The 20,127-nt window shown below is 43.8% G+C and overlaps 1 protein-coding gene across 3 annotated transcripts in view; it reads right to left on the reverse strand.

Annotated features, from left to right (window-relative positions):
- Window positions 1-19,828, reverse strand: part of LRRC8D (leucine rich repeat containing 8 VRAC subunit D) — a 58,761-nt gene extending 38,933 nt beyond the window's left edge. Inside the window, exons 1-2 of one of the 3 annotated variants that reach the window (XM_064664780.1) lie at window positions 19,731-19,828; window positions 1,230-1,369 (exon numbers count right to left, since the gene is read on the reverse strand). The gene's annotated coding sequence lies outside the window, so the exon portion shown is untranslated. Of the gene's footprint in view, window positions 1-1,229; window positions 1,370-12,604; window positions 12,859-19,730 lie in introns of those variants that run through there. The other 2 variants (XM_064664781.1, XM_064664779.1) reach the window with 2 other exon arrangements.
- Between the last annotated feature and the right edge of the window lie 299 nt (window positions 19,829-20,127).

Consider the following 20,127-nt stretch of genomic DNA (forward strand, 5'->3'; position numbering starts at 1 on the left):
AGGGATGTTTGCAGGCAAATGAGCCACTATCTCTTCCTTGGGAAGCAGGAAGCTGGTTGTTGAATCAAATAAATGATGGTTCTTATTTCCCAAGACAAAAAAAAAAAAAAAAAGCGAAGTATTCCCAATGCCTGCTAGAAAAAGACTCCCTTTTTTTAACCACACAAAGAAAGATATAGTCAGATAGAGATGGAAATTACCGCTAGAACATTAGGAATAATTTTCTTAACAGATTATTTAAACAAATCCTCACTGCTTCCATTTGGGTCAGTAAATAAAAAAATAACAAAAATGTGACTAATAAATTCAGACAGTCTAAGCACAGATGCTGGTATTTCTGGAGAGAAAGCATCACTCAATGTAAAGAAATACGAACTCTTCAAAGAATTCTTCCCTCTAAAATTGAATTGCATGCCACTGCCAACCCAAGTCCACATAAGCAGTAGCCCGGTTCTTAAGGGATTTCTAAGGGTACATAAAAATATGCAAAATATCTTCAGAACATGGTCCTCAGAGCAGAAGTTCCATATAAACTGGAAGATAAAGTTACATAAGAAAAAAACCACAAAAACAAATCAAATACAATAAATCAAGACCTTTAACTTCTCTGTCTTCATACAAGATGAGCCAAACTAAATCTTTTTAAGTATGACAATATGAAAGCAAGAATAAATACCAATTTCCATGGACGGTTATGGAAATCTCAACAAATAAAAACACTGTTAGCAAGCTGACAGTCAGTTTTGTCTAAAACCCATCAGGGCTGATATCTCTCTGTGCTCCATGGTTCCCACATAACGTTGTGCTCCTCAAAAGCTGGCGCTTAAGTCTCCCTGCTAGAAGAAAGAATAAAGCTGAGGAAAAAAACTCTTCCCCCTCAATTGCTCTTCAACATTCAAACATTTTTTAAGAGCATTCCTAGTCCATTCTTTCCAACTCACATGAAGCCTAAAAACAGGTGTTTGCAAACACGTACTGAGGTGTACTGCACATTAGATGTGTAAATCAAATACCCCAGAAAACATTTCTTTATGTTTACCTCAGATCTGTTACCAAACTCGGACGTATAATATGCACCCATGCTAGGCCCACAGATGATATGGTTGTCCTTACTGGGCCACTATTGCATCACACGTTAGCAAGACCTTTAAGGAACTATTTTTATAACTAATGATCATCCATAACTTCAGCTTGGCATCAGACAACTTTTGCCATTACTAGCTCAGTACCTGATCAGGCTGTGCTTCTCCACCTTCCTCCTCTGGCTTCAGCTGGGCTGAGTGCTGGCTCCTGAAGGCTCCAGTGACAGGAATACCAAGCCAGGCTCTGAAGGTCACTCTCTCATTTTGACAAGCGCCAGAGACTCTTCCTGTATAAAAACAAACTGCTGTTAGTAAAACTGGCCAAATAAAGTATTTATGGTAGCAGGGTGTCAGAAGAATGCCACTCTGCAACACAGAAGCAAATGTTAGTCATACTTCTGCTGACAGCACTTCATCTCTGGGGAAGACTTAACACATCCTTATTTTAATAATTTCAGAACTACTCTAAATGAGTTGTCCTGTTCTTGAAGAGCATAGATCCCAAACCAGCAATCTGTCATTTCCCACATATTTTCTTAAACATATCGGCTTATCCTAACTTAACCAAGAACACTGCTATTTCTACATCATCACTTCCCTATACCACCACAAAAGCCAGACCCGAACCCAATGATGTGGTAGCTGCACCCTGTATGTGCTACACACAACCACTTTGATCACACTTGAAGTGCTGCATTACAGCAGCACGTCAGGCAAGCAGACCATCTTGAGTCAATGAGCTGCTTGGAAAAACCTCAGAAAAACACCTCTATCCTCCAGGACAAACAAAACAGAAAAGGAATGGAATTCTGCCCCTCCCTCTTCAGCCCAAAACTTCCACCAGCCAAGACCCAGCATGGCTGCCTCCACCTCCAGACATCCAGAGGCTCCAGAGCTCTGCAGAGCCTGCAGATGGAAAGTGACAACTCAGCAAAACAAACAGCCAGCCTCCAGCAGGTAATTCATGAATATTTATTTTAGTTTGTTGCTTATTAAGTACACCTTGTTATAAATCAAGTATTTTACAGTAATTGCCTCCAATCAACAAACACAGGGAAAGCTGCTATGTAAACCAAATCTGCTCCATATCCAAAACGAGTCCCCTAGCAACAGGCAGGATGCTACAGGACTCTCGGTGCACAGCCGGCTGCCTTGCTGCCCTTCTTGTGTCTCTCCTGCCCTGGCTGCACCCCAAGGCCCTCCGAGCACCGCCAATCACAGCACGCTGTGCCAGGGTGCAAACACAAGCACAGCAGGTGCTCGCTGCAAGGCCAGCAAGCCCCAGGTACACGGTACAGAGGCAGCCCCCAGTGTGGAGGATGCTCCCAGCCAAGGCTCAAAGGCAGGGACAACCAGCTGCATCCCCTGCTTCAGCCCCCAGCCCAGCAGCAGCCACAGCAGAGCGCGGGTCTGCGCCCAGCACCAAGTGCAGTGCACTCACCCACCCGAGCTGCTCCCTAATCACTGCAGCAAATAACGAAAACCAACCTCCTCCACACACATCTCACTCTTAAATTTTTTCTGAAGCTTTTTCAGGGCTGGCACCCATTGGCACTCAGGAACAAACCCCGTGTCAGGCTTTCCACTGAGAGCATTTTAAAGGTCAGCAGGAACCTGCTGTTCCAGGTTTCTTCTTAGCAGTGGAGACCCAGGATGGGGAAGATACTGTCAAATCCTCAAATAAAATATGCCTCTTATAGGATTTTCTTCTTCAAAAGGGTCGGGGTGGTCAAGTGGTCTCAGGAGAAGTAAATCCCTTTATGCAGCATTCATGACCAAAACTGGAGTTTTCAGAGACCACTGGTTTTTAAATACTTGGAGGAAAAAAGCTGTGACTAGATAATTTCCAGTCTATTTCAAGTCAGCTTCAGAACAGACTTTTGGATGTTACCTGAGGTCTAACAGAAAATGCTCTCATAGCCACAGGGCCATTCACCTTGCCTGTTCCTACAGCTTTTTTTTCACAAGGTCAGAGACCTACCTAGTAAGGGCCTAAACAAAGCTGATCACACCTTCCAGTCCCTCCTCAGCAGCCACCCCAAAGGCAACAAACAGTTTCTGAAAACAAGTCAAAGGCATTCCCACTTCCAAAGTAGGAGGGCTGTGTTTTTTGACAATGTATCAGCATTAAGAAAAGGTGTCAGGAGAGGCTAAACAGCACCACCATCACACTTGGTAAGGCATTGTCTTCAAGAGGAGTCACAATCTGAAAGACTGCTGAGGTCCAACACCACCACCCTCCCCCTCCCAGAGTAGGCTGAGCACATGAGATGGATCACACCTGGTGGAGATGGAGGGAAATAAATGACAACACACTTATAAAATTTTGGTCTACAACAAAACAAAACAAAACCAAAAACCAGCCTAAAGCAGAAATTCTTACATAAATCCTAGCCAAGACCAGTGAGGGAGTCTCCCCCGCAATTCTTGCCACAAAAATTCTCATGGATTTTGTTCCCAATCCCATTTGACATATTCTCACTTTATGCTACTTCTTTCACCTCCCTCTCCCTCAATTTATTAAAACAAAGCAATATCTTTCTTACAGGAACCTCTGCTCTGATACAAGAATACACACAAACACACACTGGTCTAGTCAGTATGTGGAACAGTGGGTATGAAGGAGATAAAAGAGAAGTGATACATGTGCTCCTTATTTAAACCTAGTACCCTTTGGCACTCGTTCCCTTCAATACTTTTCTTTCAGGGCCCTACAGTATAGGGAAAGACTTAAACCCCATTTACACTGGGGTGTTGGCATCAACTAGTGCCAGTTTTATCTGAATCACGGCCAGGCACTTGGCACTTCAGGCATAACACGTGCAACCTCCAAATGCCACGTCCTATATACTGTAGCCTACATGAGGCTGCCTTCATTTGCACAGTCGCTTGATCAAACATCTTTTCCACTAAGGAAAACAATACTTCCGATGCATTTAACAGGGATTGCATTTAACAGAGAAACAATCATTGCTAACAGAGTGAAAAAAACAAACCATGCACTTAGAGCAAATTATTATGAATTCTATAAAGAAAGAAGAAGGGAAATCACAGCATTTTGGAGAAGTAGAGGTTTGGGGGGAAAAAAACAAAACCAACCTCAGCTAATTAAATAAGTGAAGCAGTTCCAGTCATTACAGGTTTAATTTCAGCACAACTGAGTATTCTACATGTATCTCCAAATACCTAGACAACAGCAGACATTTGACAATCACTTCAGTTAAAACACCATCTTCCTCCTTTGCTACTCCATAAGAAAAACAACAAACCACCACACAGGAAAAGTGTCATGCCATCAAGAGAGAAGAAAAACCCCAGTACAGAAATCTACTGTAGAAGTATTGTCAAAAGTAACCTAACCAGATAAATGTCAGATTTTGTTGCTATCTCTGAGTGAAGTTTTGCAGTCAGCTGAAGCTGATCTGTGGCCACCCTGGTGGTACTTAACACTCTCACTCTCTCCCCTGGTGTGTGCCTGCGAGAGGTGTCTTGCCCAAAGCTGAACTTCCACTTTCAACAGTAGCACAAGCTCAAATTTGCTCCAGCTGGTCTTGAAACTACAGTCCCTTTGGAAAGCACCTTAGGCATTGCTCCTACTCCAGAGGAGCCTACAGGATCTTCCGAGTTCATTGCCCACTCTACGGCCTCACTGCAGCTTTTCACATGACACCCAACACCCCCTCTATTTCAGGAGCTCCCCGTAATTCTTTCCTTCTCTTTGTAGCCACCTCCTCTTCAGGAGCTGTGTGCAAACTTCTCCCTGCTTCCTCTCTTCTGCTGCAGAAGGCAGGAATATAACCAAGACATCAACAAATCAAACCTTGCTGGTCAAGGAAGCAAAACTTCTACACGTAACTTGGTGTTTGACCCACAGGCAATAAGAGAAGGGGCTGCTGCTGGTAGCTCTGGTATTACATTCTTTAGCAGATAGCAAGCCAGATCTAAGATCTTACAAGTTCAGACAGCAGGCAGGTAAATAATCAGACACTGAAGAGGTCTTAACACGGATGAGGTGACAGAAATCAGCAGCTATCAGAGTGTAGAAGGCCGTCATCCTCTCTTCATTCACAAAAGAGCAGAGGAGCAGCACTCTGCTCCTTGCACTGACCAGCTGCACACTGGTTGTGCCCAGGCTGCTCCGGGCCACTGTCACATGGACAGACCACAATTTTACAATACAAATCATGCACCGAAAGTCAAAACCAGGCTTATACCAATTCAACCCATAAGCTTTAGGTACCCATCACATTTGCTGTAATGAACACAGGGGTCTGCATTATTTTGCAACGGGCTTTCAAACTGAGTGCAAACTGGGAGAACCTGGCCATTCCACTCTGAGCACGAAAGCGGCGTTTCTAGGATGAGACACTCTCAGTCAAACAAACAGAGTTCATACACGTTCCACATGCAGAACAGCATACAGAACCTCATGCTTTATGATTTTTATATTTTCTCACACTTACCTCAAAAATTTTATTATCTCCTTTTCTTTGCCACACTGTTACTATTTTCTTTTGTATTTTTGCATGCCTCTCATGTTTTTATTTTCAGGCTTTACTATCTTTGTTCTCCTGTAACTCTGGCCCTAGTGTTTCTTTCTTTAAAATCTGGTTGGGTTAAACTGACCAATGACAATAAAGACACTCTTAAATTCACCTTTAAATCTAGGTACATCCTAAATCAACTTACATTAAAAATAAACATAGTGTAAACACAGATTTTAAACACTGGAAATAGAATCTTGTCCAAACCAGTGTATTTTTCATCTTCCTGATTTATTATTTATACTATTTTGTCTCTCACTCAGTCCACTCCCTTTTCCAAGAGCCACTTTTCCTCTATTATTCTTCTGTTAGATACTTTCTTATCTACTTTCCATTGGAACTCCAGCACTGATTAAACTCACATTTTCTGCAGCACCAACAAGCATTTACGTCTCCGCACTCCTCTACTTCCTTTTTTGCAGAGCCTACAGATTTGTTGTCAGGATAGGAAAGGAGAGGAGCAGAACTATCAAGTCGGTCTTCCCTTGCCAAGGAGGTAAAACTGTGAAGAAATTTACTAAGGGTTATAAAATGGCAAACATTACTTTAAAAACTCAAGTGCAAAGTTTCATTTCCCTTTTGTTAGTTCCTCTTCTAAGCTAGGTGCATTAGGCTTTATTTCTTAATTTAATTAGTCAGAAAGCAAGTACATAAAAGTTTCTGGATGGCAGCCATTGAGAGGAACCCTGTACGTAGACTTCTCAGTTTGTATTTTTAAACACCAGTCAGATTAACCGTGAAGTCTGGTTCCTCTGAGCATCTTTGATGAAGGCAATTGCTAATGCATGTGGAAAGTGTGTAACCATAGTGGTGCTTGGAAACAAAGCAAGCTACTGCACTACCTCTAACACTTCTCACTCAAGTTTCAATGCAAACACTGTCACACCAAAGTAATTCCTACCCTCCCTTTCCATGATCTGTACACAAACTACCATTTACAAATATTCAATATGGACTTCTTTTTTAATTATTCACTGACATTTGCATTGGTTTAGTGAACAAATTTATACTGAACAATCCAAATGACATCAGCTTAACAATGTGTTCCTCTGTGCAGGACTGCAAAGGCAACAAAATGTCTATTACATAACACTTCTGTATAAAATATTAATATTAGCAGAAGAAACTTTTGAACTGAAAGGTCATTTTAAATGATTAACAAATCAGTGTTGTATAAGCTTGGTTATTTAATCAGTGTATTTGAGACAAACAACAAACCATACATTTTATTGACAAAATATGACAAAATCAACTTTCTATGTGCACATATCAATATATATCCATCTCTAGCACACACAGCTTCAGCAAGCCTGCACTAGAGTAATTGCAGGCATCAGTGTTTTTTATACGACTTGTCACACCGGCTGAAAGGGTGTAAGTTTCCTTTCCTTCCTATCCTGCAACAGCTGAAGAACAAATATTCAAACTCATATTCATATACGCATACACAATTGTCTTCTTAGAGCTATAATCCCAGGTTGGAAAAATCACAACAGCAAGAGTAAAGTGCTTCAAACAAAGTCCACATAAAAACCCCCATTGTTTCTAGCAATCATGTTGGTACCTGTGGCATTGGCCAGACCTGAAAACACTAGAGGTGTGGCAGCCCTGGCTTCTGTAGGACTCGAGGGCAATCAGGAATACCTTTTATAGGGAAACTTGTCTCAGTGCTGACTTGTAAAGAATGAAGTTCAAAGGAGGAAAAAAAGACAACCCTACATCTTGGCTGAGGCTTTGTAGCCATCAGGTTACATGGGGACAGGTAGGAGCCTGCTTTATCACAAGGGCTACAAAGAGCCTTCATGTTTGGCTTTCTCCTTTCTCTGTGTATCTTTACATAATGAATCCAGGGACAGGGTTCATCCAGAGTATCACTGGTCTCCAGTAGATGGTCTCATTGTATTTATAAGCTCCACGTGAGTGTCACAGGTGAGACATCTAATAAAGCAACAGACATCTGTATTTAGTCGGCCTCATCCATGGTCTAATCATTCAGTGGAAATCATCAGGAGATGTGACTTAGACAGAAAAATCCTGAGCAAGTGAACAGAGAGATTTTAAAACTCCAGTTAGGGAATTGTGCAATTTTTTTTTTTCACATTTATATGCACAGCAAACAGTTTTAAGAGATATTTGATTGGAAAAAGGTAACAACAGCATCTGATGATCTGTTATGCCCACCCCTTGGGTCTGAGAAATCTTCCATTGCAACTTTCTGTTCTTCAAAGGAGACCTTCATAAGACAGAACACCTGAGATGACTAACTTTTGACAAAAAGACCATATACACAGAGGGTGGGTTTTTTTTAACACTAACAAGAAGCAAGGCAGATCACAAGAATCAGATAATTTCTTCTTCTATTGATCACACAATACAAAATGGAAGACCACGATGAATAAAGGCAAATACTATCCTCACCCACTACTGACTGCCACATGCTTTCAGCCGGGTTATTTTTTTCTGCTTCTTAATCCGAGTTACCTTCAACTAAAAAAGACTCTCTGAAAAGAAAAAATCTCAGCAACAACTATCTTTCCTCTGCCTCTAAGGGTGGCTGTATTTTACACCACAATTGCTTTTCAAGTCTTGAATATCACAGCTACTTCAATCTCAGGACAAATCACTTCCGAGGAAAGAGCTCAAGGGGAAAGAAGGAAAATTAGTTTTGAGGCTACATGAACAATGTGTTTGTGTATCCTGACTTATACTTGAAGAGGAAGAAGAAAAATGAAGGTGTTTCTTCTTAAATGGTTCCAACAAATGACTCCTTGGTGCAGCCATACTTTCTTCCCATGCTACTGCTTTCTTCCAAGTGTTGGGCAAAAGTGGCATTTTGCTGGCTTGATTCCAAGAAAACAAACTTTCTCCTTCCAAAGATATCTCCCTGAACACTCTGGCAGCTGCTACATGAATGTCTTTTAGCTTCTCTTCCTATCCATCTCCTGAAGGAGGAGAGGAACCTGTTCTTGCAAGACTGGAAAAATACAACTGAAAGCAACATAGAAATAAGTGAAAAGAGCTTCAATTCTTTTAATTAAATAAATTTGCGGTGAGAGAAAGATTGAAGCAGTGTCAGTTCAAATTAACAATGTGGAAATTAGTACTACTGATGGTATTAGTGAGTGCCAACTTGACTTGTGACGCACTTTTCTTTTTAACATGCCAAACCCAAGATGATTCTCAAGAAGTTAAACACTAGAAATACTGGCTTTGTTATGTCCTAAATTTGTTTGGAATCTCTGAGGGGAAAAATCATTTGGCAAGCAATCAGTACCTATTCTTTATTATACAGTTAAAAGAAAATTGCATTCAATTCGCTCAGACCAAAAGATCTTGAGCCAAACCCATCCCCAATGCAAGCAAGTCAAACTTTTAAAAAACATAGCTCAAAGTGTTCTCAAGGTGAGAGGTACAGAATAACTTTGAAATACTAATTACAATCTCTTCTACAAAATATAATGCTGCTAACTGCTAGAAAACTGTATTTCACAAACAACCTTCTTCATATCTCAGCCCTGTGTAGGCCCACAGCACCTCAACATCACGGCCAACAATAAACACTTTCAAGATCAAACAACTTTACTGCAACCTTATGCATGTGTGTGTACCCATGAAACTATACATATGTGAAAAATTAAGCATGGACATAAGTCTCTGCATGGTGAAGTCCACAGACTTTTCACTGCTCGTTATGAAAAAAAAAATGTTTAAAATGTCAGTTATGCAAAAGCACAGACAAGTCTTTATATAAATGTAAGGTTTCTGCGGAAAAATATTCCCGTGTTTCTTAAATCATCAATAGCTTTTTATTTTTATGTTGGCTAGGATATAATCTTCCCACCACCAAGAGACGTAAATTAATAAATAAAACAAAAAGAAAAAAAAAGAAAACAAAAGGAGAACTGTGCAGCCTCATTTCAATGCTAGCAAGAAATGGAGAAATTTAAGCAGCAGAAACTGAAATGTTTTGTTCTTTACACTTTATGTTACATATGTAACATTTCAGTATAACATAAATACTGTTAATTGTGTTTTATGAATATTTAGGGATCTACAGCAACTTTATGAATTAATTGGAAGATAAAGACTGCTTTTTTGAAAGGAAATTAAAAACCTTCAGAGTTCATTATTTTGTAAAATACTAACTCTGAAACTCCCTTTTTTTTTCCACTCAGCTGAGAAACTTGTTTACTGAGTTCTATCATGTTCCTCCATTTGTGACTCAAGCTACTTCTCAGCAAAACAGCCGTGAACAGCTACACACTGATAAAATGCTTTAAGCCTCAGAACACAAATTCATCCTCAGTGACCACAGTATCCATGTACCTGTATCAAAACACTTCTCTAGCTCTTAGAGGTGCAAAGGGAGACCCTGGGCTGATGTGCTGAGTCAGCACTCTGCCGGTAAGGCATCCCAAGCCAACTCACAAGTACACCACAAAAGCAGGACCTGACACAGCAGCTGGTGCTATAAGAAAACACACCGGGGGAAAGAAACTCAGGCAGTCATACAGGGCCTGATTCAAAAGCCACTTACTCCCACTGGCTTTAGCAGACTTTGAATGGGACCTCAATACACAGAAGGAATGCGAAGACCTAGAGAATTTAAAAGAACCAACTTCAATGTAGGAAATTTCAATACAGTCACTTCTAACAAACTGCACCAAGCCACAACACACACAGCTGCAAGCGCTTCTTCCCTATCCAAGCTTGCAGTCATGAAAAGTGTCCATACATAGGAGGCACAGTTGTCATACCCCTGTAGCACCACTTACGTATTGCTAGGCTTGTCTGAGGCAACAGGCACACAGGGCTAAGAAAAAACTGGATTACAAGAATGATATTTCATGTGTATAGCTATGCGTCAGTGCAAGGTACACTAGTTAATCTTTCCCGAGTGCTTTCACTCTCTTTGCATTGTTAATATACAGGTTGGGTCCTATTAATAATTACCTTCCTGTGACGGCAGCGTGCAGACTTTCTCCGTTGCTGGTACTGCTGCTTTAGAATTCTTTCTCCAGGTCTGAACACACTGGACAGATTACTGTCCCCTCAAGGATGTCAGGACTGGGATGGATATCTATTGTGCATACCTGGATCTTACAAAACAAATGACAGCTTAATGCTGCTCCTCTCCTCACATTATCTCACCTAGCCATCGTAAACTTTGAATCTTTGCATCAAAGTAATCACAATTGCAAATAACAGCATCTATTTATTATTCCCTGCTGTTATGTGCAACACACAGCAAAAAACAGACAAGTGTTTTTTCACACTAGGCAAGATACAGGTTTACTATAAGAAGTATGAGTTTGCTATAAATGCAATCCTTGCCTAGAGACACAGGAGAAAATTGTATATAGTAAAGAAAATATAGCCATGGTAGCATATTCCTGGGTCAAGACCTCATAAATCAGTTTCAACTAACAATAAAAGGCTTATAGGGCACTTGTAAGGCACAAAGAATGAATAGGATCCTGGCCTCTGAGTAAGACTTGGTGAATTAATTTGACAATCAAGAGCCAATAACACAACACTAACCTTCTGTAATACCAATCTTTACCCTAAGTTTGAAGAAAGGGGGTTTCCTTTGCCTGCAGGAAGAGGGGAGAGGAAAAAAAATCACTACCACCAATAAAAACAACAAACAAAACAAAACAGAAATAAAAAAGGAAGAAAATAAACCAACACAGAGAAAGGTACTTAGCTACACCATCTGGGAAGAGAGTGCTTTTTTGATAGCTCAGAGCTGTGGGTTTAAAATCTCAGCATTGTTTCTGCAAATTAAGCCCTCTCTCACGAACAAGAGGGCACAGCCATTCCCCACCTTCAGTTTTAGAGGCAGAAAAGATGATCCTTTCCTATCATGGCTGACAGACATAATGCTGAAAAAAACCAATATGCTTCTCTAGTTTTGGGGGTTTTGTAAAGCTGTAACTGACTTAAAAGTAGCAGGTACCCCAAAGTGCTCTCTGCACCAGCAGCTAAGTCAAGTAAACATCACTTTCAGCACCACCATTACAGGAAGTACTGCTAAGACTTATTCCACCAAACAACAGGCTGGTTACCACTACCGTCCTCCATTTTCAAGTCTGAGTAACCTACCTCATGGCTCTTACACACTGGGAGCGTCCAGATGAGAAACTGCCACGGGCTGCTGGCGTACAGTACACGTAGAGCCTGCATCCCCCCAGTGACCGCAGACCAGCTTCCCTAAAGGATGCTGGGCAAGTCACAAGCCTTCTGCGCCTGAATTCGTATTTGTTTAGGAGCACTGGCAGCACTTGTAACGGGGACGGGGGAGAAATGGAGGCTGCAAGACAGGAGCTGTTGTGCCAGGCTCGGGGATCCTAAAGGAGCAGGAGTCGGTATTGCCACGTACTGGGGAGCAGGGGGAAGGGAGGAGACGCGCCTCGACGAAACAGAGATGGCTATCTGACAAGGGCTGGTTTTGTCCTGAAGATGTGCTTTATTGACTGGCTTGGGCCGTTTAATCTGCGTGTGCTGCAACACCAAGCACAGCTGACCCCACACAAAAGCCGCACAGCTGGCGGCCCCCACACGGGTCGGATCCCACCCCAATGGTCTCGAAAGGGGCTCGCTGTTCCAGCCACGTTCCCCAGCAGCACGCTGTACTCCCCGACCCGCAGCCGGGCCGGCCCCGCTGTCGCCACTCGCCCCCCGCACATGCGGGCACGTCCTGCGTGGATGCGCATCCCGCGGGAAGCACCGCGACGAGCCGCAGCCGCCCCTCGGCGTCCCACCGGCAGCTGCGCCCCTGAGCTACACCGGCGCTGGCAGCAACACCAGCGAACCAGCCCAGGCCGGTCTGCACGCAGGGAAAAAAAAAAAAAAAAGGAAAAAAGGAAAAGAGAAGCGTGACGGAAAGCGCGGGGAGGGAGCGGTGCGGCTGCCGATGCCGCCCCCTCCCCGCGGCCCCTCCGCCGCCTGCCCGCCCGCCCCCCGCGCCCGCCTCACCTCAGGGAAGGCTCCGCGGGCTGCGGACCCCGAGAGCCGCCCGGCCGAGCCGAGCCGTGCGCACGGCGGGCGCGCAGACCTTCTCCGCGCGGTCACTGCCGCGGCGCTGCCATGCGGGCGGCGGCGGGCGGGCAGAGCAGGGGGCGGCGGGGCGGGCTGGGCTCCGGGCAGCTCCTACCAGCGCCCTGCAACGCGCACCCGCATGGCTCGGCGAGCGGACAGCACCGGCTGCCGGCGGCGGCGGGGCCGGGCGGGCGAGCGGCGGCCAATGGCTCCCGCGGCGCCGCGCATGTGAGGGCCGGGCCGGGCCGGCCCCGCCCGCCCCTCGCCCCCCGCGCAGCCGCCGCGCTCAGGTGGCCGCGGGCCCCGCGCCCCCAGGGACGGGGCGAGCCGGGGGCGAGTCCCCGTGCGGGGACGCCGGGAGGTGTCCGCGGGGCGCAACGGGAGCGAAAACGCCTGGTGGCAAAGCCAGGCGTTTGTTTTCGTTGTGCAGGTAAATGAAACCTAGTGCGTGAGGTGAATAAAAGAGCGACAAGTTGAAATTGCGTGGTTTAATTACTAAAATATTACCTGGGGGGAGAAAAAAGTTAATTTTCTTGTGTCTGCCTTGAGCCCTTGAGGGAACCAGAAAGTCGAAGGCGGTGTTAGCCCGGGCGGGGGGCGGCACCGCTGGGACTGCAGGGACGGATTCCTCCCCGGCGGCTCCAGAGGCTGAACACAGCGGGCTGAGGAAGAAGCCGAACTGACCCTGATCCTCACCTCAAAATCCATTAGAAACTTTTTTCCTCCTTTAACTGAAAAAAACCCACCGATATCCTGAAGTACTTGTGGAACACTGACCCGACAACTGACCAGACCTGCATGTCTTTTTAACTAGAACTGGATGTAATCTATTATGTTCGAAACTACACTGGTCTTGACCAAGAATGGAATTAAAAAAAAAAAAAACACTAAAACTCGTCTTTTCCAAATTTTATTTCCTTACCATGATTTCTAGGAACTGGAGGAGATGAGAACTGATCCTTTGGTGCTTGTTCAGAATAGTTTTATGGCCCTTTAAAGATTGAGAATCTCCTCTTTATAATTTTAGATGCATTTTTAATCAGACCTTCCAGTCTAAATGACTGTTAGATGTATCTAAGGTTACAAATAAAAGCACTTCTTAGCAGCAATTCACTTCTGAGACCAGAGAAAATCAGGCCAGCTTGTCCTGCTCTCAGCTGTTCAGCACTATTTTCATACCAGAGTTTTCATCTGGTGAAGAATTTTAGCAGAGCTCAAATTTAGTCTAATGAGCTGTCAATTATTTTCAGCTTTGATTTTTAATATCTTCATTTGGCCTTTTGGTTATTTTCTTCCCTGAGATCATCATCACTTACGTTATTTTTGGCCAGCATTTTAGACCTCACTGTTTCTTCAATAAGGTGAATTTATTATCTATTTATTTACTTCTGCTCTGACCCAGTGGCCAAGCCACATAGGGTGTGTAATCCTGGGGCTCCACAGTGAGGGAGGGTTTACAGAGATAAAAGCAGTCCAATCTGGTAAACATCAAGGCAAGTGAAAACAGATAATAACAAGAGCTGCTGGCTGGGAAATCCTGACTCAAAGGCAGCTGGCAGAGAAATTCAAGCGGAAGAAAAAGGATTTTTTCAGATGCCAGAGCTGGTCAGAGCTGGCTGAATCTACATTCACTTAGCAATCAAGACACTTTGCCAAGCTGAGGCACACCAGCAAAACAAACAAATAACTCTGGGGAGTTGAGAGAGAAGACACCTGGAACTGGGCAGATACAGATCCAATTAAGATTCCCTTTCTGACTGGGCAAACACAAGTGTGAAGAACTTACCTCCTACAGAACATATGCTGGGTTACTTGTTTGTTTTGGTTTCTTTTTTACTTGTTTTGATATGTATTTAAAGGTAATGCAAAGGAGTTTTAATTTAAAACTCTTTACATTCCTCCCTTTCAAACTTCTCTAGCAAAGACCTCTCCCACTGTCTCGGGTTTGGTCTTCTCCGGGCTCAAGCCTGAGCGCTTTTGGGCAGCTCTTTCTCGATTGCTGTTTCTGGCTCTGATCACCTCAGACATGCTGAGGTGGGACGGAAGAGAGAGGAGGGGAGTTAAAAACCTGAAAGAACTCCACTTGGGACAAATATACATCCCAGCTGTTCTGTTATCCTGCTATAGTCTATAGGGTTGTTTCAGCAGAAGTACAAATCAGCCAGCTCCAAGTTACTTCATGTGATAAAAGAGATGCCAGAAAAACAGAGGCAGTGGGGGGGAAATGGCTTCTTTCTGCTTGCACGGTTTTGATGTTGGCCCTTTACAATTAAAATAAACTAATATTGTTATTTTGATCTATGGCTCAGAGGACTGAATTAGTAATTACATTAAGAAGCAACAGCAATGCAGCCATATGCCTCACAGGATAAATTAATCCTGTTTGTTTTTACAACTGCATTTTAGTTTCAATTTTTCAAATTCCATAACCTTGACTAGCCAAATATGTCATATTTTTCAACCTTATTATTGTCCCCATTTGCATATAATTAAAAAATTTCAGAAAAATCAGCCCTCCAGCAGAGTTACGGCTTTAGCCAGGCTGAAAGCTGATAATTTATTCTGACATGATTTCCAGTTCTTTCCTTTTTCACTCAAACAGCTGTCCTTTGCATCTCAGATATGCCTGCTTGACATTGTCCAGTAGGTGTCCAAGTTCAGTCCAAGGGAGCCAGGTGTAAAAGGGACACCAGCAGAAGGTGAACATAAGGAAGAGATAGTGCCAAAAATAGAGAGTGCCAGCGGTTTCTCGGAAAACAGTGCGGAAATTCCATACCAGGAAGTATTTCAGTCCTGGCTTCAAGTGGGCTGATAAATTTTTCTCCCAAGCAAATTTAAGATGAAGGGGAATCTTAATATTGTAGATTGGACAAGATGACCTTTAAAGGTCCCTTCCAACCCAAACTATTCTATGATTCTATGATTAAGAAGTAAATGAGGTAGTTACTTGGGAAGAAGTGTGGATGGCTACATAGAAGAGAGAGACAGTCAGGGAACCGGCTTTCCCCTCTCCAGAAACAGGGCAATTTGGCTTCATGCAATGGGCAAAGCTTGAAGGGGAAGACTCCAGTTTAAATGAGGAGGAGGATGCATGAGTCATTTCACTTGGCTACTGGCCACCTGTTCTCAAGAAAAGGGTTTCTAAGTGCTGAACAGTTCAACCTGTGGTGTTCATCTAGGACATAGGCAGGGAGATGGGGTTGGGGCTGCAGTCAGACTTGTCAGCCCCGATCTGCCACTTCCCATCCACTCACCCACCCATTAGTGCCCCCTCTGCACTACGCACCCTGCCACAGCAGCACTGAGGCTGACTTTCCAGGCAAAATTAGGCAATGTGCTGGCAGCTGTTTCATTGCCCTGCAGTCAGATGATGCTGGCAAGGGCTGCCTTTGCGTTTGCCCACAGCTGGCTGTGGAGAGCCTGTTGCATGGAGAGTCAACCATGGGGTGAGGGGTTCAGGGCTTCTGCTCTTCCAGAGAGGAGAAGAAAGCCTGTCACCTGAGGGCTGTGATGCTGCACTGCAAGACTGCTGCAGCTCAGTCTGCCCCATGACCAGGATACAATGTCAAAGCTTTCAAAAGTCCAACTAAGTTATGTCAGACAATCCTCCTTTAACTACCATTTTACTAATAAAGATGCTGAAGCAAAAAAGCATGTTTTTCTACTATAAAAAGCATTGCAAAACTTTGTCCCTACCATGCTGTGTTATCACTTTTCCTGAAGACACTTCGCTGTTATGCTTATTTTCAAACGTCTGGCACAGCAGCCTCTGTGTTACAAGCACAGTGACCTTTGGAGGCCTTGTGAGCCAGCGTGTTCTGCTCCAGAGCTGGGACTCTCCCAGCTTCTGAACTTCCTGGCTGGAAAAAAGTCACTCCTTACCTTGTCTTTGTGCTGAAAAGAGAAGGGGTCTCTATATCTTAATCATCATCAGAATGGCTGTTTGGCTGTTTTAGATAAACAGGAGTTTCTTCCCCCTTTTAATTATGTCCAGAACTCCACAGTGTGCTCACGAGTTCTATTTAATTTGTGATGATACAAATGCAGTCACCAATGTGCAATATGCCTGTCTGAACACGGAACAGAGATTTGGGGGATGAGGCCTTATTCTTAGCAAGTACCTTTGTATTTTTAAACGAGAGCAGCAGCCGTGATGATGTTCGTTGTAAGCAGCACGTGTCATCACGCTGCAGCTCACCAAAGGAACAACACATGCTGGCTGCTTCTGATTACACAGAAGACCTAGTTTTCACGAGTTCTCACATTTCATCCAGTGGATATATCAACAGATGGCAAATCTGTTTCATTCTGTACTTATCAATAAAGGACTATAAATTCACAAAACACACAGCATCATATGAGATGGAAGGGAGGCACGGCAGGAAGGCAGGAAGCTGTGCTGCAGGCAAACCTGCCCTTCACCCCTGCAGCTTGCCTGAGCAGGACTTTAATTTGGCAGAAGCGGGAATAAGATTGTGCATTGCTTGATCAACCCAAATAGAGCCTGTGTCAGTCAAATGTAGTGCCTGCTAACACAGCATCTTCATACTCAGATCCCAGCTCAGTAGTGCACCAGGTAAGAACCACCACTGAGGTGTTGAGTACCTTCAGATCTTTAGAGCCAGTGGGCTGGGAGGGGGGGGTTAGTTTGTGTTAGTCCACTTAATCTACTTAGCTCTTCCTATTTTCCTAATTTTGCACTTTACTACTTCTGTTATCTCTACCTCTTTTGCTCATCATGGTTTCCACAAACACTAAAAAAGCATGAAGACTGAATAGGAAATAAAAATTAAAAACCTGTCATAATCAGAATTAGCAGGGTAAGACCAAAAGAAGCTTTCAGCTGTCAGTTTGTCCAGCCCTGCTCACCAGAACAATTTCCCTGCCTCCACCTGGGACATATCAGTCTGTTATTTCTTTCTTCAAATCATGCCTGAAAGCTATTCTTCCCCCTTCAGATCTCAAGTGGTTTTCTCAGTGAAATGGCTGTGGCTCCATGTGCAAATGGCTTGACACAAACCCTAAGTGCCCTACCTGGATCTAGGACAATGGTGGTCTTTAAAGAAATGGCAAAACAGTTATCTTCAGAGTGCTGAGCTATACCTGTGCTAGCACTTAACCTTTACTTCCCAATCACACAGGTACAATACTTAGAGCCTGCTGATTTTGTTACTCCTTTAGAAGAAGTTTTCTTAAAATAGCCTAGCCACAAGGGCGTAATGAGGTGCACAGCTGGACAAAGATTTCTGAGCAGCAGGAGGAAAAAGAAGGAACGTACGTGGGACCAAAATGCTCAGAGCCTGCAAATGACTGATCTCCAGTCATTCAAATGGCCGAAGATTAAGGACTCACCCAGCTAGATCATAGAAAAACTCCACCAAAAGTTGAGGAAGACTAGGCAAAAACAGCAGAAAAAAAGGGATAAGGGAATAATATATTATTAATTTCTTACATGCTGAATCTTCTCTCTTGCCCTCCTGTTTTGCCATGGAGCAAAGAAACCACCATTCACTCTGTAGAAGAAGAGCATAGAACTCTTATTTTAAAATGGAGCTCCTTAATCAGGGACCCAGAGGGACTTGGAGCTCTTTTCTCACCTCAAGAACTGCAAAAGGGCTGCTTTTTTTTGTGCCTTGGAGCCTACAGAACCCGGGCTTGCCAGCACAGCACTAAAAGAAGTTGATTTTGCTTGAAATTATATTAATCTTTTCACATTAACTGCAGCATATTCTGCTAGTTATGTGTACAAATTATAGATCAAACAAAATCAATCGCTCCATTCTAGAGATTCTACCCAAGGGAAAACATAACAACAACATGATATAACTTCACCTCTGAAATCCTCTTCTTGATACTTTTCCAAATACAATGACAGTAAACCAAAGTATTCCAGTTGCTAAAGCTTCTACAATTAAATATCCACTGTCAATCTAGCATCACACTATCCACTCTAACATTACACACCTTAAAGATTCCAAGTATTCCTGTGATTCCTATCCACAGCCACTGTGGCAGTCAGCACACTTATTTAAAACCTGCCTCATCTCCTCTTCCAAAGACTTATATAAGGGAAGAGTATTGGACACGTGCAGTGACAGGGAAGAAGGTTACTGTGATGTCCAAATCATTCTGTTTCTCTGTGTTTACCTTGAATACAAATTAATTGGGGAAAGCACCGGTAATATTTTTATGTATTACAGGACACTGCCAAAATTGTATAGCCACCACAAAACATATATCTCCCCCAGCCTCAAATACCTTCAGGTTTTTTTATCACCATTTGGAAATAGGTAGAGGGAGAAGGAAGGTCTGATCACGCCTTAACCCAAAATAACATTTTGCTTTGTCAGGTTAATTATACGTTCTGACATCAAAAACTGAAATTAGCAGGCAGTTTTCCCCTGGGTTGCCCGGAGACTGTAGAATGAATCATGCCCATTCTTGTGCTGCACCCAGGACCACGGGGAACAAGGGATGAGAAGACCAGAATATTTATTTTCTTGCTCAGATTCTGTGGCTAGAGAATCATATCCACACTCTGGCTTTGTAGGGGCTGTGATGTGGCTGGTTGGTATTGCCGTCATCCCCAATGTGACAGAAATGGCCATCGACTTCCAACGGGTGCATTTACACTGCCACAAAGGCATATTCAATGCTTTGCTTTGATGCTGGTGTGAATTCATGGCACTAGAGTTTCTCAAAATGTCACTGAAACTTTCTGAAATTAATTCGACTTGAGAACTGTGTTCAACACGGGGCATTCTCCTCGGGAAAAAAATGGAGCCAGACCTTTTTAGCATTTAGATACACTGAAAACACTCTCCAAGTAACTAAGATACGCTCCTCCTCCTAACAGCTATTTAGCACCAGATACCCTGAAGTTAGCCTAAGTCTTAAATCTTACAAGAGAAAGAGCACCCAGACACTTCTTTTTCGTGTCTCCTTCGTCTTCTTGTACCTACAGATTTTCTGGCATTTCGTTTCCATGGTGGCGGCTTTCCAACTACTCCCTCTCTCAGGCCCCGTTCCCCCTCATCCCTTTATGCTGTTAAAAGCTCCTTACCTAGTGCAGCAAAGCCGTCTGCAGTTATCTCTGCTCAAGCCCTGCCGGTCTCCCTCCTTCCCGGGGCTGCTCCTGCCGGGCTTAGCCTGCTCCTCTTCCTTTCCCGGAGCTCCCTCTGCTGTCGGATGCAGCTGCACTGCCAAGCGCGGCTGGCAGATCTGCGCAGACAGGCGGCTCCTGGAGTGGGAGCAGCCCGGACAGCATGGCCTGTCAGGGTCAGCCTCCTCCTGCCAGCTGTCTCCTCGTAAAGGGAAAAGGAGCAGCATCCTTGCTCGACACACTGCAGGGATGTTCTCTCTGTCAGCGCGTTAGGAGACGACTTCTTTGAACAGAAGAATTGGCCTTTGTCTCCAGCTGTTTAGCGTAGGACATGAGCATAATGCTGCAGAGTAGCTGC

The sequence above is a fragment of the Pseudopipra pipra genome, chromosome 9 (assembly GCF_036250125.1).
Source record: "Pseudopipra pipra isolate bDixPip1 chromosome 9, bDixPip1.hap1, whole genome shotgun sequence".
Lineage (NCBI taxonomy): Eukaryota > Metazoa > Chordata > Aves > Passeriformes > Pipridae > Pseudopipra > Pseudopipra pipra.